The following is an 18,467-nucleotide window of genomic DNA, read 5'->3' on the forward strand; positions in this document are numbered from 1 at the left end:
CAACACAAAAAAGTTGTTATCTCAGTGCATGCAATGCTTAGACAATACAAATAGTATACATTTCAATTTTACACCAAAGCACTTACTGCAAACCTAATGGAAACACTTTAGGTTAACTTCCCACATGATTCTGAGATGTCTGAAAGTTGTTTCATGCCTGTGCACATAAAGACAAAAAAGTTGATTTCTCAGTGAATAGAATGCTTTGCCATAAATGTAGTTTCCATTTCAATTGCACTCAAAAGTCCTGACTGCAAACCTAATGGAAACACCTTAGGTTAACTTTCCACATGATTATTAGTAGTTTGAATGTTGTTTCATGGCTGTACACTTCAACACAAAAAAGTTGTTATCTCAGTGCATGCAATGCTTAGACAATACAAATAGTATACATTTCAATTTTACACCAAAGCACTTCCTGCAAACCTAATGGAAACAACTTAGATTAACTTCCCACATGATTTTGAGATGTCTGAAAGTTGTTTCATACCTGTGCACATAAAGACAAAAAAGTTGAATTCTAAGTGAATAGAATGCTTTGACATAAATGTAGTTTCCATTTCAATTGTACTCAAAAATCCTGACGGCAAACCTAATGGAAACACCTTAGGTGAACTTTCCACGTGATTATGAGCAGTTTGAAAGTTGTTTCGTGGCTGTACACATCAACACAAAAAAGTTGTTATCTCAGTGCATGTAATGCTTAGACAATACAAATAGTATACATTTCAATTTTACACCAAAGCACTTACTGCAAACCTAATGGAAACACCTTAGGTTAACTTCCCACATTATTCTGAGATGTCTGATAGTTGTTTCATACTTGTGCACATAAAGGCAAAAAAGTTGATTTCTCAGTGAATAGAATGCTTTGACATAAATGTAGTTTCCATTTCAATTGTCCTCAAAAGTCCTGACTGCAAACCTAATAGAAACAGCTTTGGTTAACTTTCGACATGACTATGAGTAGTTTGAAAGTTGTTTCATGGGTGTACACATCAACACAAAAAAGTTGTTATCTCAGTGCATGCAATGCTTAGACAATACAAATAGTATACATTTCAATTTTACATCAAAGCACTTACGGCAAACCTAATCGAAACACTTTAGGTTAACTTCCCACAGGATTCTGAGATGTATGAAAGTTGTTTCATACCTGTGCACATAAAGACAAAAAAGTTGATTTCTAAGTGAATAGAATGCTTTGACATAAATGTAGTTTCCATTTCAATTGTACTCAAAAATCCTGACGGCAAACCTAATGGAAACACCTTAGGTGAACTTTCCACGTGATTATGAGCAGTTTGAAAGTTGTTTCGTGGCTGTACACATCAACACAAAAAAGTTGTTATCTCAGTGCATGTAATGCTTAGACAATACAAATAGTATACATTTCAATTTTACACCAAAGCACTTACTGCAAACCTAATGGAAACACCTTAGGTTAACTTCCCACATTATTCTGAGATGCTGAAAGTTGTTTCATACTTGTGCACATAAAGGCAAAAAAGTTGATTTCTCAGTGAATAGAATGCTTTGACATAAATGTAGTTTCCATTTCAATTGCACTCAAAAGTCCTGACTGCAAACCTAATGGAAACAGCTTAGGTTAACTTTCCACATGATTATTAGTAGTTTGAAAGTTGTTTCATGGCTGTACACTTCAACACAAAAAAGTTGTTATCTCAGTGCATGCAATGCTTAGACAATACAAATAGTATACATTTCAATTTTACACCAAAGCACTTCCTGCAAACCTAATGGAAACAACTTAGATTAACTTCCCACATGATTTTGAGATGTCTGAAAGTTGTTTCATACCTGTGCACATAAAGACAAAAAAGTTGATTTCTCAGTGAATGGAATGCTTTGACATAAATGTAGTTTCCATTTCAATTGTACTCAAAGGTCCTGACTGCAAACCTAATGGAAACAGCTTAGGTTAACTTTCGACATGACTATGAGTAGTTTGAAAGTTGTTTCATGGCTGTACACATCAACACAAAAAAGTTGTTATCTCAGTGCATGCAATGCTTAGACAATACAAATAGTATACATTTCAATTTTACACCAAAGCACTTACTGCAAACCTAATGGAAACACTTTAGGTTAACTTCCCACATGATTCTGAGATGTCTGAAAGTTGTTTCATGCCTGTGCACATAAAGACAAAAAAGTTGATTTCTCAGTGAATAGAATGCTTTGCCATAAATGTAGTTTCCATTTCAATTGTACTCAAAAATCCTGACGGCAAACCTAATGGAAACACCTTAGGTGAACTTTCCACGTGATTATGAGCAGTTTGAAAGTTGTTTCGTGGCTGTACACATCAACACAAAAAAGTTGTTATCTCAGTGCATGTAATGCTTAGACAATACAAATAGTATACATTTCAATTTTACACAAAAAGCACTTACTGCAAACCTAATGGAAACACCTTAGGTTAACTTCCCACATTATTCTGAGATGTCTGAAAGTTGTTTCATACTTGTGCACATAAAGGCAAAAAAGTTGATTTCTCAGTGAATAGAATGCTTTGACATAAATGTAGTTTCCATTTCAATTGCACCCAAAAGTCCTGACTACAAACCTAATGGAAACAGCTTAGGTTAACTTTCCACATGATTATTAGTAGTTTGAAAGTTGTTTCATGGCTGTACACTTCAACACAAAAAAGTTGTTATCTCAGTGCATGCAATGCTTAGACAATACAAATAGTATACATTTCAATTTTACACCAAAGCACTTCCTGCAAACCTAATGGAAACAACTTAGATTAACTTCCCACATGATTCTGAGATGTCTGAAAGTTGTTTCATACCTGTGCACATAAAGACAAAAAAGTTGATTTCACAGTGAATGGAATGCTTTGACATAAATGTAGTTTCCATTTCAATTGTACTCAAAAGTCCTGACTGCAAACTTAATGGAAACGGCTTAGGTTAACTTTCCACATGATTATGAGTAGTTTGAAAGTTGTTTCATGGCTGTACACATCAACACAAAAAAGTTGTTATCTCAGTGCATGCAATGCTTAGACAATACAAATAGTATACATTTCAATTTTACATCAAAGCACTTACGGCAAACCTAATCGAAACACTTTAGGTTAACTTCCCACAGGATTCTGAGATGTCTGAAAGTTGTTTCATACTTGTGCACATAAAGGCAAAAAAGTTGATTTCTCAGTGAATAGAATGCTTTGACATAAATGTAGTTTCCATTTCAATTGTACTCAAAAGTCCTGACTGCAAACCTAATAGAAACAGCTTTGGTTAACTTTCGACATGACTATAAGTAGTTTGAAAGTTGTTTCATGGCTGTACACATCAACACAAAAAAGTTGTTATCTCAGTGCATGCAATGCTTAGACAATACAAATAGTATACATTTCAATTTTACACCAAAGCACTTACTGCAAACCTAATGGAAACACTTTAGGTTAACTTCCCACATGATTCTGAGATGTCTGAAAGTTGTTTCATGCCTGTGCACATAAAGACAAAAAAGTTGATTTCTCAGTGAATGGAATGCTTTGACATAAATGTAGTTTCCATTTCAATTGTACTCAAAAGTCCTGACTGCAAACCTAATGGAAACAGCTTTGGGTAACTTTCGACATGACTATGAGTAGTTTGAAAGTTGTTTCATGGGTGTACACATCAACACAAAAAAGTTGTTATCTCAGTGCATGCAATGCTTAGACAATACAAATAGTATACATTTCAATTTTACATCAAAGCACTTACGGCAAACCTAATCGAAACACTTTAGGTTAACTTCCCACAGGATTCTGAGATGTATGAAAGTTGTTTCATACCTGTGCACATAAAGACAAAAAAGTTGATTTCTAAGTGAATAGAATGCTTTGACATAAATGTAGTTTCCATTTCAATTGTACTCAAAAATCCTGACGGCAAACCTAATGGAAACACCTTAGGTGAACTTTCCACGTGATTATGAGCAGTTTGAAAGTTGTTTCGTGGCTGTACACATCAACACAAAAAAGTTGTTATCTCAGTGCATGTAATGCTTAGACAATACAAATAGTATACATTTCAATTTTACACCAAAGCACTTACTGCAAACCTAATGGAAACACCTTAGGTTAACTTCCCACATTATTCTGAGATGCTGAAAGTTGTTTCATACTTGTGCACATAAAGGCAAAAAAGTTGATTTCTCAGTGAATAGAATGCTTTGACATAAATGTAGTTTCCATTTCAATTGCACTCAAAAGTCCTGACTGCAAACCTAATGGAAACAGCTTAGGTTAACTTTCCACATGATTATTAGTAGTTTGAAAGTTGTTTCATGGCTGTACACTTCAACACAAAAAAGTTGTTATCTCAGTGCATGCAATGCTTAGACAATACAAATAGTATACATTTCAATTTTACACCAAAGCACTTCCTGCAAACCTAATGGAAACAACTTAGATTAACTTCCCACATGATTTTGAGATGTCTGAAAGTTGTTTCATACCTGTGCACATAAAGACAAAAAAGTTGATTTCTCAGTGAATGGAATGCTTTGACATAAATGTAGTTTCCATTTCAATTGTACTCAAAGGTCCTGACTGCAAACCTAATGGAAACAGCTTAGGTTAACTTTCGACATGACTATGAGTAGTTTGAAAGTTGTTTCATGGCTGTACACATCAACACAAAAAAGTTGTTATCTCAGTGCATGCAATGCTTAGACAATACAAATAGTATACATTTCAATTTTACACCAAAGCACTTACTGCAAACCTAATGGAAACACTTTAGGTTAACTTCCCACATGATTCTGAGATGTCTGAAAGTTGTTTCATGCCTGTGCACATAAAGACAAAAAAGTTGATTTCTCAGTGAATAGAATGCTTTGCCATAAATGTAGTTTCCATTTCAATTGTACTCAAAAATCCTGACGGCAAACCTAATGGAAACACCTTAGGTGAACTTTCCACGTGATTATGAGCAGTTTGAAAGTTGTTTCGTGGCTGTACACATCAACACAAAAAAGTTGTTATCTCAGTGCATGTAATGCTTAGACAATACAAATAGTATACATTTCAATTTTACACAAAAAGCACTTACTGCAAACCTAATGGAAACACCTTAGGTTAACTTCCCACATTATTCTGAGATGTCTGAAAGTTGTTTCATACTTGTGCACATAAAGGCAAAAAAGTTGATTTCTCAGTGAATAGAATGCTTTGACATAAATGTAGTTTCCATTTCAATTGCACCCAAAAGTCCTGACTACAAACCTAATGGAAACAGCTTAGGTTAACTTTCCACATGATTATTAGTAGTTTGAAAGTTGTTTCATGGCTGTACACTTCAACACAAAAAAGTTGTTATCTCAGTGCATGCAATGCTTAGACAATACAAATAGTATACATTTCAATTTTACACCAAAGCACTTCCTGCAAACCTAATGGAAACAACTTAGATTAACTTCCCACATGATTCTGAGATGTCTGAAAGTTGTTTCATACCTGTGCACATAAAGACAAAAAAGTTGATTTCACAGTGAATGGAATGCTTTGACATAAATGTAGTTTCCATTTCAATTGTACTCAAAAGTCCTGACTGCAAACTTAATGGAAACGGCTTAGGTTAACTTTCCACATGATTATGAGTAGTTTGAAAGTTGTTTCATGGCTGTACACATCAACACAAAAAAGTTGTTATCTCAGTGCATGCAATGCTTAGACAATACAAATAGTATACATTTCAATTTTACATCAAAGCACTTACGGCAAACCTAATCGAAACACTTTAGGTTAACTTCCCACAGGATTCTGAGATGTCTGAAAGTTGTTTCATACTTGTGCACATAAAGGCAAAAAAGTTGATTTCTCAGTGAATAGAATGCTTTGACATAAATGTAGTTTCCATTTCAATTGTACTCAAAAGTCCTGACTGCAAACCTAATAGAAACAGCTTTGGTTAACTTTCGACATGACTATAAGTAGTTTGAAAGTTGTTTCATGGCTGTACACATCAACACAAAAAAGTTGTTATCTCAGTGCATGCAATGCTTAGACAATACAAATAGTATACATTTCAATTTTACACCAAAGCACTTACTGCAAACCTAACGGAAACACTTTAGGTTAACTTCCCACATGATTCTGAGATGTCTGAAAGTTGTTTCATGCCTGTGCACATAAAGACAAAAAAGTTGATTTCTCAGTGAATGGAATGCTTTGACATAAATGTAGTTTCCATTTCAATTGTACTCAAAAGTCCTGACTGCAAACCTAATGGAAACAGCTTTGGGTAACTTTCCACATGATTATGAGTAGTTTGAAAGTTGTTTCATGGCTGTACACATCAACACAAAAAAGTTGTTATCTCAGTGCATGCAATGCTTAGACAATACAAATAGTATACATTTCAATTTTACATCAAAGCACTTACGGCAAACCTAATCGAAACACTTTAGGTTAACTTCCCACAGGATTCTGAGATGTATGAAAGTTGTTTCATACCTGTGCACATAAAGACAAAAAAGTTGATTTCTAAGTGAATAGAATGCTTTGACATAAATGTAGTTTCCATTTCAATTGTACTCAAAAATCCTGACGGCAAACCTAATGGAAACACCTTAGGTGAACTTTCCACGTGATTATGAGCAGTTTGAAAGTTGTTTCGTGGCTGTACACATCAACACAAAAAAGTTGTTATCTCAGTGCATGTAATGCTTAGACAATACAAATAGTATACATTTCAATTTTACACCAAAGCACTTACTGCAAACCTAATGGAAACACCTTAGGTTAACTTCCCACATTATTCTGAGATGTCTGAAAGTTGTTTCATACTTGTGCACATAAAGGCAAAAAAGTTGATTTCTCAGTGAATAGAATGCTTTGACATAAATGTAGTTTCCATTTCAATTGCACTCAAAAGTCCTGACTGCAAACCTAATGGAAACAGCTTAGGTTAACTTTCCACATGATTATTAGTAGTTTGAAAGCTGTTTCATGGCTGTACACTTCAACACAAAAAAGTTGTTATCTCAGTGCATGCAATGCTTAGACAATACAAATAGTATACATTTCAATTTTACACCAAAGCACTTCCTGCAAACCTAATGGAAACAACTTAGATTAACTTCCCACATGATTTTGAGATGTCTGAAAGTTGTTTCATACCTGTGCACATAAAGACAAAAAAGTTGATTTCTCAGTGAATGGAATGCTTTGACATAAATGTAGTTTCCATTTCAATTGTACTCAAAGGTCCTGACTGCAAACCTAATGGAAACAGCTTAGGTTAACTTTCGACATGACTATGAGTAGTTTGAAAGTTGTTTCATGGCTGTACACATCAACACAAAAAAGTTGTTATCTCAGTGCATGCAATGCTTAGACAATACAAATAGTATACATTTCAATTTTACACCAAAGCACTTACTGCAAACCTAATGGAAACACTTTAGGTTAACTTCCGACATGATTCTGAGATGTCTGAAAGTTGTTTCATGCCTGTGCACATAAAGACAAAAAAGTTGATTTCTCAGTGAATAGAATGCTTTGCCATAAATGTAGTTTCCATTTCAATTGCACTCAAAAGTCCTGACTGCAAACCTAATGGAAACACCTTAGGTTAACTTTCCACATGATTATTAGTAGTTTGAATGTTGTTTCATGGCTGTACACTTCAACACAAAAAAGTTGTTATCTCAGTGCATGCAATGCTTAGACAATACAAATAGTATACATTTCAATTTTACACCAAAGCACTTCCTGCAAACCTAATGGAAACAACTTAGATTAACTTCCCACATGATTTTGAGATGTCTGAAAGTTGTTTCATACCTGCGCACATAAAGACAAAAAAGTTGAATTCTATGTGAATAGAATGCTTTGACATAAATGTAGTTCCCATTTCAATTGTACTCAAAAATCCTGACGGCAAACCTAATGGAAACACCTTAGGTGAACTTTCCACGTGATTATGAGCAGTTTGAAAGTTGTTTCGTGGCTGTACACATCAACACAAAAAAGTTGTTATCTCAGTGCATGTAATGCTTAGACAATACAAATAGTATACATTTCAATTTTACACCAAAGCACTTACTGCAAACCTAATGGAAACACCTTAGGTTAACTTCCCACATTATTCTGAGATGTCTGATAGTTGTTTCATACTTGTGCACATAAAGGCAAAAAAGTTGATTTCTCAGTGAATAGAATGCTTTGACATAAATGTAGTTTCCATTTCAATTGTCCTCAAAAGTCCTGACTGCAAACCTAATAGAAACAGCTTTGGTTAACTTTCGACATGACTATGAGTAGTTTGAAAGTTGTTTCATGGGTGTACACATCAACACAAAAAAGTTGTTATCTCAGTGCATGCAATGCTTAGACAATACAAATAGTATACATTTCAATTTTACATCAAAGCACTTACGGCAAACCTAATCGAAACACTTTAGGTTAACTTCCCACAGGATTCTGAGATGTATGAAAGTTGTTTCATACCTGTGCACATAAAGACAAAAAAGTTGATTTCTAAGTGAATAGAATGCTTTGACATAAATGTAGTTTCCATTTCAATTGTACTCAAAAATCCTGACGGCAAACCTAATGGAAACACCTTAGGTGAACTTTCCACGTGATTATGAGCAGTTTGAAAGTTGTTTCGTGGCTGTACACATCAACACAAAAAAGTTGTTATCTCAGTGCATGTAATGCTTAGACAATACAAATAGTATACATTTCAATTTTACACAAAAAGCACTTACTGCAAACCTAATGGAAACACCTTAGGTTAACTTCCCACATTATTCTGAGATGTCTGAAAGTTGTTTCATACTTGTGCACATAAAGGCAAAAAAGTTGATTTCTCAGTGAATAGAATGCTTTGACATAAATGTAGTTTCCATTTCAATTGCACTCAAAAGTCCTGACTACAAACCTAATGGAAACAGCTTAGGTTAACTTTCCACATGATTATTAGTAGTTTGAAAGTTGTTTCATGGCTGTACACTTCAACACAAAAAAGTTGTTATCTCAGTGCATGCAATGCTTAGACAATACAAATAGTATACATTTCAATTTTACACCAAAGCACTTCCTGCAAACCTAATGGAAACAACTTAGATTAACTTCCCACATGATTCTGAGATGTCTGAAAGTTGTTTCATACCTGTGCACATAAAGACAAAAAAGTTGATTTCACAGTGAATGGAATGCTTTGACATAAATGTAGTTTCCATTTCAATTGTACTCAAAAGTCCTGACTGCAAACTTAATGGAAACAGCTTAGGTTAACTTTCCACATGATTATGAGTAGTTTGAAAGTTGTTTCATGGCTGTACACATCAACACAAAAAAGTTGTTATCTCAGTGCATGCAATGCTTAGACAATACAAATAGTATACATTTCAATTTTACATCAAAGCACTTACGGCAAACCTAATCGAAACACTTTAGGTTAACTTCCCACAGGATTCTGAGATGTATGAAAGTTGTTTCATACCTGTGCACATAAAGACAAAAAAGTTGATTTCTAAGTGAATAGAATGCTTTGACATAAATGTAGTTTCCATTTCAATTGTACTCAAAAATCCTGACGGCAAACCTAATGGAAACACCTTAGGTGAACTTTCCACGTGATTATGAGCAGTTTGAAAGTTGTTTCGTGGCTGTACACATCAACACAAAAAAGTTGTTATCTCAGTGCATGTAATGCTTAGACAATACAAATAGTATACATTTCAATTTTACACCAAAGCACTTACTGCAAACCTAATGGAAACACCTTAGGTTAACTTCCCACATTATTCTGAGATGCTGAAAGTTGTTTCATACTTGTGCACATAAAGGCAAAAAAGTTGATTTCTCAGTGAATAGAATGCTTTGACATAAATGTAGTTTCCATTTCAATTGCACTCAAAAGTCCTGACTGCAAACCTAATGGAAACAGCTTAGGTTAACTTTCCACATGATTATTAGTAGTTTGAAAGTTGTTTCATGGCTGTACACTTCAACACAAAAAAGTTGTTATCTCAGTGCATGCAATGCTTAGACAATACAAATAGTATACATTTCAATTTTACACCAAAGCACTTCCTGCAAACCTAATGGAAACAAATTAGATTAACTTCCCACATGATTTTGAGATGTCTGAAAGTTGTTTCATACCTGTGCACATAAAGACAAAAAAGTTGATTTCTCAGTGAATGGAATGCTTTGACATAAATGTAGTTTCCATTTCAATTGTACTCAAAGGTCCTGACTGCAAACCTAATGGAAACAGCTTAGGTTAACTTTCGACATGACTATGAGTAGTTTGAAAGTTGTTTCATGGCTGTACACTTCAACACAAAAAAGTTGTTATCTCAGTGCATGCAATGCTCAGACAATACAAATAGTATACATTTCAATTTTACACCAAAGCACTTCCTGCAAACCTAATGGAAACACTTTAGATTAACTTCCCACATGATTCTGAGATGTCTGAAAGTTGTTTCATACCTGTGCACATAAAGACAAAAAAGTTGATTTCACAGTGAATGGAATGCTTTGACATAAATGTAGTTTCCATTTCAATTGTACTCAAAAGTCCTGACTGCAAACTTAATGGAAACGGCTTAGGTTAACTTTCCACATGATTATGAGTAGTTTGAAAGTTGTTTCATGGCTGTACACATCAACACAAAAAAGTTGTTATCTCAGTGCATGCAATGCTTAGACAATACAAATAGTATACATTTCAATTTTACATCAAAGCACTTACGGCAAACCTAATCGAAACACTTTAGGTTAACTTCCCACAGGATTCTGAGATGTCTGAAAGTTGTTTCATACTTGTGCACATAAAGGCAAAAAAGTTGATTTCTCAGTGAATAGAATGCTTTGACATAAATGTAGTTTCCATTTCAATTGTACTCAAAAGTCCTGACTGCAAACCTAATAGAAACAGCTTTGGTTAACTTTCGACATGACTATAAGTAGTTTGAAAGTTGTTTCATGGCTGTACACATCAACACAAAAAAGTTGTTATCTCAGTGCATGCAATGCTTAGACAATACAAATAGTATACATTTCAATTTTACACCAAAGCACTTACTGCAAACCTAATGGAAACACTTTAGGTTAACTTCCCACATGATTCTGAGATGTCTGAAAGTTGTTTCATGCCTGTGCACATAAAGACAAAAAAGTTGATTTCTCAGTGAATGGAATGCTTTGACATAAATGTAGTTTCCATTTCAATTGTACTCAAAAGTCCTGACTGCAAACCTAATGGAAACAGCTTTGGGTAACTTTCCACATGATTATGAGTAGTTTGAAAGTTGTTTCATGGCTGTACACATCAACACAAAAAAGTTGTTATCTCAGTGCATGCAATGCTTAGACAATACAAATAGTATACATTTCAATTTTACATCAAAGCACTTACGGCAAACCTAATCGAAACACTTTAGGTTAACTTCCCACAGGATTCTGAGATGTATGAAAGTTGTTTCATACCTGTGCACATAAAGACAAAAAAGTTGATTTCTAAGTGAATAGAATGCTTTGACATAAATGTAGTTTCCATTTCAATTGTACTCAAAAATCCTGACGGCAAACCTAATGGAAACACCTTAGGTGAACTTTCCACGTGATTATGAGCAGTTTGAAAGTTGTTTCGTGGCTGTACACATCAACACAAAAAAGTTGTTATCTCAGTGCATGTAATGCTTAGACAATACAAATAGTATACATTTCAATTTTACACCAAAGCACTTACTGCAAACCTAATGGAAACACCTTAGGTTAACTTCCCACATTATTCTGAGATGTCTGAAAGTTGTTTCATACTTGTGCACATAAAGGCAAAAAAGTTGATTTCTCAGTGAATAGAATGCTTTGACATAAATGTAGTTTCCATTTCAATTGCACTCAAAAGTCCTGACTGCAAACCTAATGGAAACAGCTTAGGTTAACTTTCCACATGATTATTAGTAGTTTGAAAGTTGTTTCATGGCTGTACACTTCAACACAAAAAAGTTGTTATCTCAGTGCATGCAATGCTTAGACAATACAAATAGTATACATTTCAATTTTACACCAAAGCACTTCCTGCAAACCTAATGGAAACAACTTAGATTAACTTCCCACATGATTTTGAGATGTCTGAAAGTTGTTTCATACCTGTGCACATAAAGACAAAAAAGTTGATTTCTCAGTGAATGGAATGCTTTGACATAAATGTAGTTTCCATTTCAATTGTACTCAAAGGTCCTGACTGCAAACCTAATGGAAACAGGTTAGGTTAACTTTCGACATGACTATGAGTAGTTTGAAAGTTGTTTCATGGCTGTACACATCAACACAAAAAAGTTGTTATCTCAGTGCATGCAATGCTTAGACAATACAAATAGTATACATTTCAATTTTACACCAAAGCACTTACTGCAAACCTAATGGAAACACTTTAGGTTAACTTCCCACATGATTCTGAGATGTCTGAAAGTTGTTTCATGCCTGTGCACATAAAGACAAAAAAGTTGATTTCTCAGTGAATAGAATGCTTTGCCATAAATGTAGTTTCCATTTCAATTGCACTCAAAAGTCCTGACTGCAAACCTAATGGAAACACATTAGGTTAACTTTCCACATGATTATTAGTAGTTTGAATGTTGTTTCATGGCTGTACACTTCAACACAAAAAAGTTGTTATCTCAGTGCATGCAATGCTTAGACAATACAAATAGTATACATTTCAATTTTACACCAAAGCACTTCCTGCAAACCTAATGGAAACAACTTAGATTAACTTCCCACATGATTTTGAGATGTCTGAAAGTTGTTTCATACCTGTGCACATAAAGACAAAAAAGTTGAATTCTAAGTGAATAGAATGCTTTGACATAAATGTAGTTTCCATTTCAATTGTACTCAAAAATCCTGACGGCAAACCTAATGGAAACACCTTAGGTGAACTTTCCACGTGATTATGAGCAGTTTGAAAGTTGTTTCGTGGCTGTACTCATCAACACAAAAAAGTTGTTATCTCAGTGCATGTAATGCTTAGACAATACAAATAGTATACATTTCAATTTTACACCAAAGCACTTACTGCAAACCTAATGGAAACACCTTAGGTTAACTTCCCACATTATTCTGAGATGTCTGAAAGTTGTTTCATACTTGTGCACATAAAGGCAAAAAAGTTGATTTCTCAGTGAATAGAATGCTTTGACATAAATGTAGTTTCCATTTCAATTGTACTCAAAAGTCCTGACTGCAAACCTAATAGAAACAGCTTTGGTTAACTTTCGACATGACTATGAGTAGTTTGAAAGTTGTTTCATGGCTGTACACATCAACACAAAAAAGTTGTTATCTCAGTGCATGCAATGCTTAGACAATACAAATAGTATACATTTCAATTTTACATCAAAGCACTTACGGCAAACCTAATCGAAACACTTTAGGTTAACTTCCCACAGGATTCTGAGATGTATGAAAGTTGTTTCATACCTGTGCACATAAAGACAAAAAAGTTGATTTCTAAGTGAATAGAATGCTTTGACATAAATGTAGTTTCCATTTCAATTGTACTCAAAAATCCTGACGGCAAACCTAATGGAAACACCTTAGGTGAACTTTCCACGTGATTATGAGCAGTTTGAAAGTTGTTTCGTGGCTGTACACATCAACACAAAAAAGTTGTTATCTCAGTGCATGTAATGCTTAGACAATACAAATAGTATACATTTCAATTTTACATCAAAGCACTTACGGCAAACCTAATCGAAACACTTTAGGTTAACTTCCCACAGGATTCTGAGATGTCTGAAAGTTGTTTCATACTTGTGCACATAAAGGCAAAAAAGTTGATTTCTCAGTGAATAGAATGCTTTGACATAAATGTAGTTTCCATTTCAATTGTACTCAAAAGTCCTGACTGCAAGCCTAATAGAAACAGCTTTGGTTAACTTTCGACATGACTATGAGTAGTTTGAAAGTTGTTTCATGGCTGTACACATCAACACAAAAAAGTTGTTATCTCAGTGCATGCAATGCTTAGACAATACAAATAGTATACATTTCAATTTTACACCAAAGCACTTACTGCAAACCTAATGGAAACACTTTAGGTTAACTTCCCACATGATTCTGAGATGTCTGAAAGTTGTTTCATGCCTGTGCACATAAAGACAAAAAAGTTGATTTCTCAGTGAATAGAATGCTTTGCCATAAATGTAGTTTCCATTTCAATTGCACTCAAAAGTCCTGACTGCAAACCTAATGGAAACACCTTAGGTTAACTTTCCACATGATTATTAGTAGTTTGAATGTTGTTTCATGGCTGTACACTTCAACACAAAAAAGTTGTTATCTCAGTGCATGCAATGCTTAGACAATACAAATAGTATACATTTCAATTTTACACCAAAGCACTTCCTGCAAACCTAATGGAAACAACTTAGATTAACTTCCCACATGATTTTGAGATGTCTGAAAGTTGTTTCATACCTGTGCACATAAAGACAAAAAAGTTGAATTCTAAGTGAATAGAATGCTTTGACATAAATGTAGTTTCCATTTCAATTGTACTCAAAAATCCTGACGGCAAACCTAATGGAAACACCTTAGGTGAACTTTCCACGTGATTATGAGCAGTTTGAAAGTTGTTTCGTGGCTGTACACATCAACACAAAAAAGTTGTTATCTCAGTGCATGTAATGCTTAGACAATACAAATAGTATACATTTCAATTTTACACCAAAGCACTTACTGCAAACCTAATGGAAACACCTTAGGTTAACTTCCCACATTATTCTGAGATGTCTGATAGTTGTTTCATACTTGTGCACATAAAGGCAAAAAAGTTGATTTCTCAGTGAATAGAATGCTTTGACATAAATGTAGTTTCCATTTCAATTGTCCTCAAAAGTCCTGACTGCAAACCTAATAGAAACAGCTTTGGTTAACTTTCGACATGACTATGAGTAGTTTGAAAGTTGTTTCATGGGTGTACACATCAACACAAAAAAGTTGTTATCTCAGTGCATGCAATGCTTAGACAATACAAATAGTATACATTTCAATTTTACATCAAAGCACTTACGGCAAACCTAATCGAAACACTTTAGGTTAACTTCCCACAGGATTTGAGATGTATGAAAGTTGTTTCATACCTGTGCACATAAAGACAAAAAAGTTGATTTCTAAGTGAATAGAATGCTTTGACATAAATGTAGTTTCCATTTCAATTGTACTCAAAAATCCTGACGGCAAACCTAATGGAAACACCTTAGGTGAACTTTCCACGTGATTATGAGCAGTTTGAAAGTTGTTTCGTGGCTGTACACATCAACACAAAAAAGTTGTTATCTCAGTGCATGTAATGCTTAGACAATACAAATAGTATACATTTCAATTTTACACAAAAAGCACTTACTGCAAACCTAATGGAAACACCTTAGGTTAACTTCCCACATTATTCTGAGATGTCTGAAAGTTGTTTCATACTTGTGCACATAAAGGCAAAAAAGTTGATTTCTCAGTGAATAGAATGCTTTGACATAAATGTAGTTTCCATTTCAATTGCACTCAAAAGTCCTGACTACAAACCTAATGGAAACAGCTTAGGTTAACTTTCCACATGATTATTAGTAGTTTGAAAGTTGTTTCATGGCTGTACACTTCAACACAAAAAAGTTGTTATCTCAGTGCATGCAATGCTTAGACAATACAAATAGTATACATTTCAATTTTACACCAAAGCACTTCCTGCAAACCTAATGGAAACAACTTAGATTAACTTCCCACATGATTCTGAGATGTCTGAAAGTTGTTTCATACCTGTGCACATAAAGACAAAAAAGTTGATTTCACAGTGAATGGAATGCTTTGACATAAATGTAGTTTCCATTTCAATTGTACTCAAAAGTCCTGACTGCAAACTTAATGGAAACAGCTTAGGTTAACTTTCCACATGATTATGAGTAGTTTGAAAGTTGTTTCATGGCTGTACACATCAACACAAAAAAGTTGTTATCTCAGTGCATGCAATGCTTAGACAATACAAATGGTATACATTTCAATTTTACATCAAAGCACTTACGGCAAACCTAATCGAAACACTTTAGGTTAACTTCCCACAGGATTCTGAGATGTATGAAAGTTGTTTCATACCTGTGCACATAAAGACAAAAAAGTTGATTTCTAAGTGAATAGAATGCTTTGACATAAATGTAGTTTCCATTTCAATTGTACTCAAAAATCCTGACGGCAAACCTAATGGAAACACCTTAGGTGAACTTTCCACGTGATTATGAGCAGTTTGAAAGTTGTTTCGTGGCTGTACACATCAACACAAAAAAGTTGTTATCTCAGTGCATGTAATGCTTAGACAATACAAATAGTATACATTTCAATTTTACACCAAAGCACTTACTGCAAACCTAATGGAAACACCTTAGGTTAACTTCCCACATTATTCTGAGATGCTGAAAGTTGTTTCATACTTGTGCACATAAAGGCAAAAAAGTTGATTTCTCAGTGAATAGAATGCTTTGACATAAATGTAGTTTCCATTTCAATTGCACTCAAAAGTCCTGACTGCAAACCTAATGGAAACAGCTTAGGTTAACTTTCCACATGATTATTAGTAGTTTGAAAGTTGTTTCATGGCTGTACACTTCAACACAAAAAAGTTGTTATCTCAGTGCATGCAATGCTTAGACAATACAAATAGTATACATTTCAATTTTACACCAAAGCACTTCCTGCAAACCTAATGGAAACAACTTAGATTAACTTCCCACATGATTTTGAGATGTCTGAAAGTTGTTTCATACCTGTGCACATAAAGACAAAAAAGTTGATTTCTCAGTGAATGGAATGCTTTGACATAAATGTAGTTTCCATTTCAATTGTACTCAAAGGTCCTGACTGCAAACCTAATGGAAACAGCTTAGGTTAACTTTCGACATGACTATGAGTAGTTTGAAAGTTGTTTCATGGCTGTACACATCAACACAAAAAAGTTGTTATCTCAGTGCATGCAATGCTTAGACAATACAAATAGTATACATTTCAATTTTACACCAAAGCACTTACTGCAAACCTAATGGAAACACTTTAGGTTAACTTCCCACATGATTCTGAGATGTCTGAAAGTTGTTTCATGCCTGTGCACATAAAGACAAAAAAGTTGATTTCTCAGTGAATAGAATGCTTTGCCATAAATGTAGTTTCCATTTCAATTGCACTCAAAAGTCCTGACTGCAAACCTAATGGAAACACCTTAGGTTAACTTTCCACATGATTATTAGTAGTTTGAATGTTGTTTCATGGCTGTACACTTCAACACAAAAAAGTTGTTATCTCAGTGCATGCAATGCTTAGACAATACAAATAGTATACATTTCAATTTTACACCAAAGCACTTCCTGCAAACCTAATGGAAACAACTTAGATTAACTTCCCACATGATTTTGAGATGTCTGAAAGTTGTTTCATACCTGTGCACATAAAGACAAAAAAGTTGAATTCTAAGTGAATAGAATGCTTTGACATAAATGTAGTTTCCATTTCAATTGTACTCAAAAATCCTGACGGCAAACCTAATGGAAACACCTTAGGTGAACTTTCCACGTGATTATGAGCAGTTTGAAAGTTGTTTCGTGGCTGTACTCATCAACACAAAAAAGTTGTTATCTCAGTGCATGTAATGCTTAGACAATACAAATAGTATACATTTCAATTTTACACCAAAGCACTTACTGCAAACCTAATGGAAACACCTTAGGTTAACTTCCCACATTATTCTGAGATGTCTGAAAGTTGTTTCATACTTGTGCACATAAAGGCAAAAAAGTTGATTTCTCAGTGAATAGAATGCTTTGACATAAATGTAGTTTCCATTTCAATTGTACTCAAAAGTCCTGACTGCAAACCTAATAGAAACAGCTTTGGTTAACTTTCGACATGACTATGAGTAGTTTGAAAGTTGTTTCATGGCTGTACACATCAACACAAAAAAGTTGTTATCTCAGTGCATGCAATGCTTAGACAATACAAATAGTATACATTTCAATTTTACACCAAAGCACTTACTGCAAACCTAATGGAAACACTTTAGGTTAACTTCCCACATGATTCTGAGATGTCTGAAAGTTGTTTCATGCCTGTGCACATAAAGACAAAAAAGTTGATTTCACAGTGAATGGAATGCTTTGACATAAATGTAGTTTCCATTTCAATTGTACTCAAAAGTCCTGACTGCAAACTTAATGGAAACAGCTTAGGTTAACTTTCCACATGATTATGAGTAGTTTGAAAGTTGTTTCATGGCTGTACACATCAACACAAAAAAGTTGTTATCTCAGTGCATGCAATGCTTAGACAATACAAATAGTATACATTTCAATTTTACATCAAAGCACTTACGGCAAACCTAATCGAAACACTTTAGGTTAACTTCCCACAGGATTCTGAGATGTATGAAAGTTGTTTC

This window comes from Mobula birostris, chromosome 20, assembly GCF_030028105.1.
Source record: "Mobula birostris isolate sMobBir1 chromosome 20, sMobBir1.hap1, whole genome shotgun sequence".
NCBI classification, from domain to species: domain Eukaryota; kingdom Metazoa; phylum Chordata; class Chondrichthyes; order Myliobatiformes; family Myliobatidae; genus Mobula; species Mobula birostris.